The sequence below is a fragment of the Vicia villosa genome, linkage group LG5, assembly GCF_029867415.1.
Source record: "Vicia villosa cultivar HV-30 ecotype Madison, WI linkage group LG5, Vvil1.0, whole genome shotgun sequence".
NCBI lineage: Eukaryota > Viridiplantae > Streptophyta > Magnoliopsida > Fabales > Fabaceae > Vicia > Vicia villosa.
Genome location: NC_081184.1, coordinates 140,288,572 through 140,295,324, shown reverse-complemented (window position 1 = coordinate 140,295,324; position 6,753 = coordinate 140,288,572). Strand labels below are relative to the sequence as shown.

Here is a 6,753-nt window from a genome sequence, read left to right as displayed (position 1 = left end):
CTTAATCAACCTTGTTAATCACTGTATGCGTTAATTATATTAATTAGTCTAGATAATTGGAGTATACAATAATGATATTACTTGTATGTTTCTATTTTTGGAAATAGAGAGATGTGTGTTATATTTTGGAAAAACAAAATATGAAAAGCAAACAAAATACTGGTAAACATGCAAAAATATGTGTATTCACTCATCATAATTATCTCATTTTTTTTCATAAATTAATAAAATAAATCATATTTAATTGACCGAGTATTAATATTACAAACAATATAGAGATGTGTGTCCGCAGGTGTGGATTAATAAGTATAGTATTAATTAATTTATTAAATCTGATAAATAATTAATAGACCCCATAATTAATTACACCTATTTAAATAAATCAATAAATTTAATATTTTTTTAATTATTTTGATGCTTTTATTATAATTACATGATAAATATCTAAGAAATATGATGTTAAATAATATCTTCATTTGGGACGGTCAAATATGATGGTTAAACATACTATTAAAATTAAAATATTTAAAGGAATCAAATCTATTTGAGTTAAGAAAATTAATTCTGAAATAATTACATAATTTCATAATATTAATTATGATAAATTGTGACATTTTTTTCCATTGCTATTCATAATATTATGTAAAAATAAAAGAGAAAAAAAGAAAATGCACTCACATTGTAAAGTATTTTACACTGTCAACCAATGAGAGACATACATTAGAGTAAATCCTATTTTTAATTTTTAAAAACTGAAATTACATGGTAAATTAAAACATTTTGATTGGTTGTATGTGTAAAACTGTTTTACACCGACAGTACACTATCTTTACACACAAAATAAAAATAAAAGAGATGTGTGCAATTTATTTAATAGATGAGTACTGTCAGTAATAATATTATTATAATTAATAATCTTTAATTTTTATTTGATTTTTGAATTTTCTAATTCCTAACTATTATATATTTTTATTGTTAATCTAAAATAATATCTATCACATACATTTCTCTTTTATTTTTTAAATATCTTCCTTTTGAATTTGATTTTTTAAATATATTTAATTAATAATAATAATAATAATAATAATAATAATAATAATAATAATAATAATAATAGGTAAGAATAATTGTTGTGTGGATAAAAGTATATTATCTAATTGAATTTTTTAGTTAATATTTACTAATTATTAATACTCACTGATTACAAAAAAAAATATATAATACAAAATAAATCTTAACATAAATTAGGAAAAAAAATTATTTTCCATGTGATAGTAATTTTTATATCAATAATGAAATTATTTTAGTATATAATAACAATATTATAAAAATATTTCGATCAATAATGAACTTTTTTTTTTGGATAAAATTAAAATAAATAAAGAACATATTTTTGTTTATAATAATAATGTTATAAAACTATTTAGGATAACATTTAAATTAAAGTGCTATAATGATCATAAATGATTTAAATAATTAATTTAAATAGTTATAAATTATATACTAAACTAATTTATATTATAAATATGAATTATTATGCATAAAAACATTTATGGAAAGAATAGACATTTAAAAGAAAAACTATCAATTTAAATGACTTTACAATTTATAAAAGAAAAATCATCTATCATATTTTATGCTATCTATATTTAGTAACGTCTCTATCAATATAATTGGACTAATAACAAATATAAAAAAAAATCAATTTATAGTTATTTATTTTAAAACTGAAATTTTGAATTCTAAATTATTTTTTCATTTTAGCTACATTTCTATCAATATGTAATTTATAAATTAATTTTATATACTAAATTGTACCATATAATTAATTTCACAAATACATCAAACAAAAAATATAATTAATTTCACATTAAAAACAACAACCAATACAAAAAAAACTAATAAGAGAATTAAATGCAAAAGTTAACTCTAGAAGAAAGGTTTTATGGTAGTAATTATTTTATTCTTTTAATTTACTATAAAATAATTAATGTAAAAAATAAATAAATTTTATTAATATTCTAATAATGATTCTATAATATAATTGGCATTAAACGATTTCTTCGTAAATGAAATTAAATTGTTAAATTATTAATATTCTAATAATGATTATATGATATAAAGTGTTATAATAATAATAAATTTATTTATTTATTTAAAAAATTGTAAATTATATAATAAATCAATTTAAATTATAAATACAAATTATTACGCTAAAATACATTAGTTGAAAGAAAGGCATCAAAAAAGTATCAATTTAAATGAGGTTACAATTTTCAAAACAAAAATGTATCTGTAAAAAGCACCAATAAAATCCTTTTGCATCAGACCCTCTGACAGTATAAAATGTATCTGTAAAAACAATAGAACTAAGTTATAATATATCCAACTTAATGAAAGATCAATGGTAGAAAACTGAAAATTTAAAATGACCAAGATGAAATAAATTGAACCTTTACAAAAATCAAAACAGAATTTCCCTCTTATTTTTTTCACCGATTTTCTTATAAAAATACATGTGCTCATCTACATTTGAGGGAGGAGGAAAAATTATACAAAAACTCTACTCAAATGGCACCACAAATCTCCTCCCAAATTCAATTTGTAAATTCCTTCTCTAAAATTCTGCATAATTCACCTTCACTTATCTATACAACAACTCCAAATAACCATCTAACATTCAATACACAACTTTCATGAAGTTGCAAAAATATAATCAAGTAACCTAATAATCTACAAAAACTTGTTCCTTCAAATCTGCCCAAAAATATCCAAACAACTTTACAAATATTCATCAAAACTAACCACTAAATCTACATCATAACACACCTCCGTCATAATCTATCTGTCGCAACATCTTCATCCATCTTTCATCAACATCCAAATCGTAGCATCATCCAATAACCTGCTTCAGCTACAATCTATAACAACTCCATCAATTTCATCGATCTTTGCATTACCGTTCAACAACAATTCAATTCCACGACAACCTACAACAAAACACAACAATTCAATTCCACGACAACCTACAACAAAACACGTCAACCACAAACTCGAATTAACATCGCAATAATCTCAATCAACAATTCCACGACGATTAACAACAACCTTCAACACGAAACAATCCACACCACACAAAACCCTAATCTGCAATTAATTCAAACAAAAGTACAACAAATCATAAACAGAGAAGAAGAGAGGAGGGACAATATTTTAAAGAAGCAGAGAAGTGGTCTAATTCATGATGAAGGTGAGAAGCCTTTTTTCTATGCTTCTCTCTATACCTGCAAAACTAAAAAAGGCACAAATCAAATAAAACAACCGACAAAGCTAAAACCCTTCACAACACAGTTCTTGATTCTAAAATCAAAATTTGTATTACCTTCTCAATATTCACATATAATAATATTCATAGAGAAAAATTACAAATCAAACAACAGCAACAACAACCTTCTCATCCATTAGAACCATCTCCATAGCATAAAACTTCTGTTTCGAATTCATGTCCGGCACAAACCACAATCGAATAACTCGAACAATAACATTCCATGACTCTTTCGCTAGTGTGATTTCAGAAACGAAATTGCGTGTTGCGGCAGCAGTAGGAAATAGGAAAATAACGCAAAATCGTAAGGGTCCAAAGGGGATGGTGAATGAATGGGAGATGAAATATGTCATATTTATAGGAAGAAATAGAAAAAGTTGAAAGAACTAACCTTCAAACTAACATTGATGATGCAGTGATTGGATTTTGGGAGATGAGAAACCAGCATTCAATAATTTGCATCGTGAATGGAATACATCACCAGCCGCCGAACATTTACGGTTTGATTAATAAACATTCAGGGTTTGATTGCAAAAACCTAATTTGAGAGAGAGAAGAATATGAAAGAGCGGTGCATTGTAGGTGTAGAAAAATTAATTGGAAAACAGAAATGGTATTAAAACGGCGGTGCATCGTATATGAAAGGGTGTGAGAATTGAAAAAAATTGGGATAACAGATATGGTATTAAAACGGCGGTGCATTTGGTATATGGAAAATATGAAAAAAGAATAAATTAAAAACATTGGTGCATGTTGTATATATGGAAAAGCATTAAAGTTTTTTTTGACAGGAGGAAAAGCATTAAATTAAAAAAAAAAAACAAATTTTAGGGAAGTGCAATAGGTACACGTAAGTGGAAGAAAAAAAATATAAAATAAATAAAATAAAAACTAAAAATCATTAATTAAAACAAAAATAGAATAAATTCTAAAAATGGAAAGCTTAAAAATAGCATGGTACCTAGAATTGTGACATTTGGCAAAGTTGCCAAAGTTCTCATCTAGCTATTTTCTATTGTATGATAAAAAGTAAAGTACCTGATAATTACACTTTAAGCCCTCTGACTAAATAACTAAAACCGTTCAAATTTCATGGTTAAATTCGTCTTTTTGATAAATAAAGCCACCATATTCATTTGACATTAAATGCTATCTATTGTGTCACTTTTTGATTGGTTGATTTCATTTTTTATTTTTTTTATTATAATAGTTATTATATTATATTATTGGTGTATTATAATAAATAAATGTCATTTTTTTGTATTGAAAAAATAATTTTGTATTGAGATATGAAAAGCCACCTTGGAATTGAATCACTTCTCCAACTTCTCATAAATCCTTCCATTTGGTCCATAGCCTCACACGCTCTATTTATGTTTACCTTGGAAAAAATTCAAACTGACTTCTTCATCTTCCTCAAAAATTTCTTTTCACCAAACCATGCTCTTTGCTTCTCTACCATAACCTTAAATCAGTGTTATTTCATAGTTTTTTTAAATATGAATTATTATGAATATCTTGTGTGGTTCCATTCAACATGTTTTGGATTTGAAGTTTTACAAATGGATATTCGCGAATCGGAGGTTGATGTTGGACGATGACCAAGAAGCTGGACAATTGCAAGGAGGCACTGGTGGCCAGCCGCGAATTCGTCGGTGTTTGTCGGCTAAAATATCAGATCTGGGTGGCGTCGGAGATTGGTTGAAATCATTCAAGAATTCTTTCTTCTTTAACCACAATTTAATCACCTCTGATTTTGTTTTTCAGGTTAACAATCAATTCACGGTTTAATCATCTGTTATTTTCTCAGATCTACACACCGAATATGGCATCAAATCCCTCAATGATTTCCTCTCCGGAAAAAACTTATATCTCTGGGTAAACTCAAACCCTTTCAAATTCAATCCCAATTTATTTATTGTTTCAAATATTTCAAATTCAATCCCAATTTATTTATTGTTTCAAATCTTTCTGAGAATCTGATTATTGAAATTTTGTTGTTGTGTTTTTTTTTTTTTATGATTCAGGGATCAATTGACAAAGGAAGATATTAAGGTTTATGCTACTGTTACTGAGAAGTCAAGTGGGTATTTTCCCAATATTTTTAATTGGTATGATGTTGTTCCTTCAAGCCTTGCTGTTAGGTATGTTTTATTTTGTTGATTAATTATTATTTTTGGTTTTTGTGATTGAAACTTCAATTTGATTTTGATTTTTATTTGGTGCTTGGGTTTACTTTTTAAATTTTGATTGCGTGGATAGTTTCCCTGGGAAAGCTCAAGGTGTGAAGTTTACAGAATATGTCGGGTATTCAAAGTAGACACAAGGAAGGAAGCATGAAGACTTGGATCCATCTATGTTTGAGGTAGGTCCTTCAAAGTACTTTACCATTGCATATTTGATGATTCACCATCTCATTTAAGAAATAGAATGTATGATAATAATTTGTGTTTCTCTGTATGTAGTCACTCATGTGATTTACTGCACAGGAATAACAACTTTACTTTCAAGACGAAGGGATGATGAGAATACACCTAAGAGGGTTGGTAAGAATCATATTTTGCAGCATTTGGTATAATTCCTTTAGATCTGATGTCGGTGTTGTAGGTGTTTATTTACTGCAGTCAGTTGTAAAAAACATTCATCTCTACAAACAGGTTTTGTTAGTCATTTGGATCTCAATAAGTGAATTTCTTGAAGCTTTTGATTGTTACGGAACAATTCCTTATCCATCACAACGAGTTAATTATACGCATTCGCAAATAATTTATGTTTACTGAAACTTGGATACCATTGTGTGTATCTTCCTACTGCAACATTTTTTTGGTAAAATTATAGTTTGTTTTAGATTGACAAAAATTTGTATAATGTTGATTTATGATTTGTGATTGGAGTCAATTCTTGCAGGGAATTGCAGGGAATAGCCGGGAATTGCAGGGAATAGCCGACGACACTATTGGATGCTAATATTGGTAATCGAGTGATATTAAGCTTTTGGGTTCTGTTTCTTTTCATGGAGAAGAAGATGAAATCAGAGGGAGATGTGTTTCTTTATAATAAAATTGCTTTGTTTCTTTACAGTTTTGTCTTCTGTTCAATTCTATCATGTTTTTACACTTGAGAATAAACTTAATGTTGATGCATTATGCATTATAATTATAGTAGTTCTTTCTTTTTTTGGTAGAAATTATAGGATTGCTTTGATCACCTATTACAGATGAATCGATTTGCTTCATAGCAAATCAATTATAATTAGTCTCCTTTTATAATTATCAGATATAATTATAGAATAAATTTATGCCATAATTATAATTACTCTCTTTTTATTTTTTATTTTTGTAATATGTGTATACCTTTTTAATCAAGATTTGTTTCTTAATATCTAAATGCATTGTAATATATTTATATATTTTGTATTCTAAATTTAT

At 26.5% G+C, this 6,753-nt stretch overlaps 2 long non-coding RNA genes across 6 annotated transcripts; one reads left to right on the top strand and one right to left on the bottom strand.

Annotated features, from left to right (window-relative positions):
- Positions 1-2,217: 2,217 nt before the first annotated feature.
- LOC131607553 (uncharacterized) lies at positions 2,218-4,136 on the bottom strand. 2 transcript variants are annotated; one of them, XR_009285333.1, is made up of 3 exons: positions 3,717-4,131; positions 2,830-3,560; positions 2,218-2,352 (listed from the first exon to the last, which is right to left on the bottom strand). It is a non-coding gene; the product is annotated as an uncharacterized LOC131607553 (long non-coding RNA). The 2 variants fall into 2 exon arrangements; XR_009285332.1 differs by lacking the exon at positions 2,218-2,352 and having other exon boundaries at positions 2,468-3,560; positions 3,717-4,136.
- A 525-nt stretch (positions 4,137-4,661) lies between these two features.
- LOC131602784 (uncharacterized) lies at positions 4,662-6,441 on the top strand. Of its 4 annotated transcripts, XR_009284139.1 has the most exons (6): positions 4,662-4,908; positions 4,953-5,203; positions 5,353-5,469; positions 5,588-5,690; positions 5,815-5,871; positions 6,263-6,437. It is a non-coding gene; the product is annotated as an uncharacterized LOC131602784 (long non-coding RNA). The 4 variants fall into 4 exon arrangements; XR_009284140.1 differs by having other exon boundaries at positions 4,662-5,203; positions 5,791-5,871; positions 6,233-6,441; XR_009284138.1 differs by having other exon boundaries at positions 4,662-5,203; positions 6,233-6,440.
- The last annotated feature ends 312 nt before the right edge of the window (positions 6,442-6,753 follow it).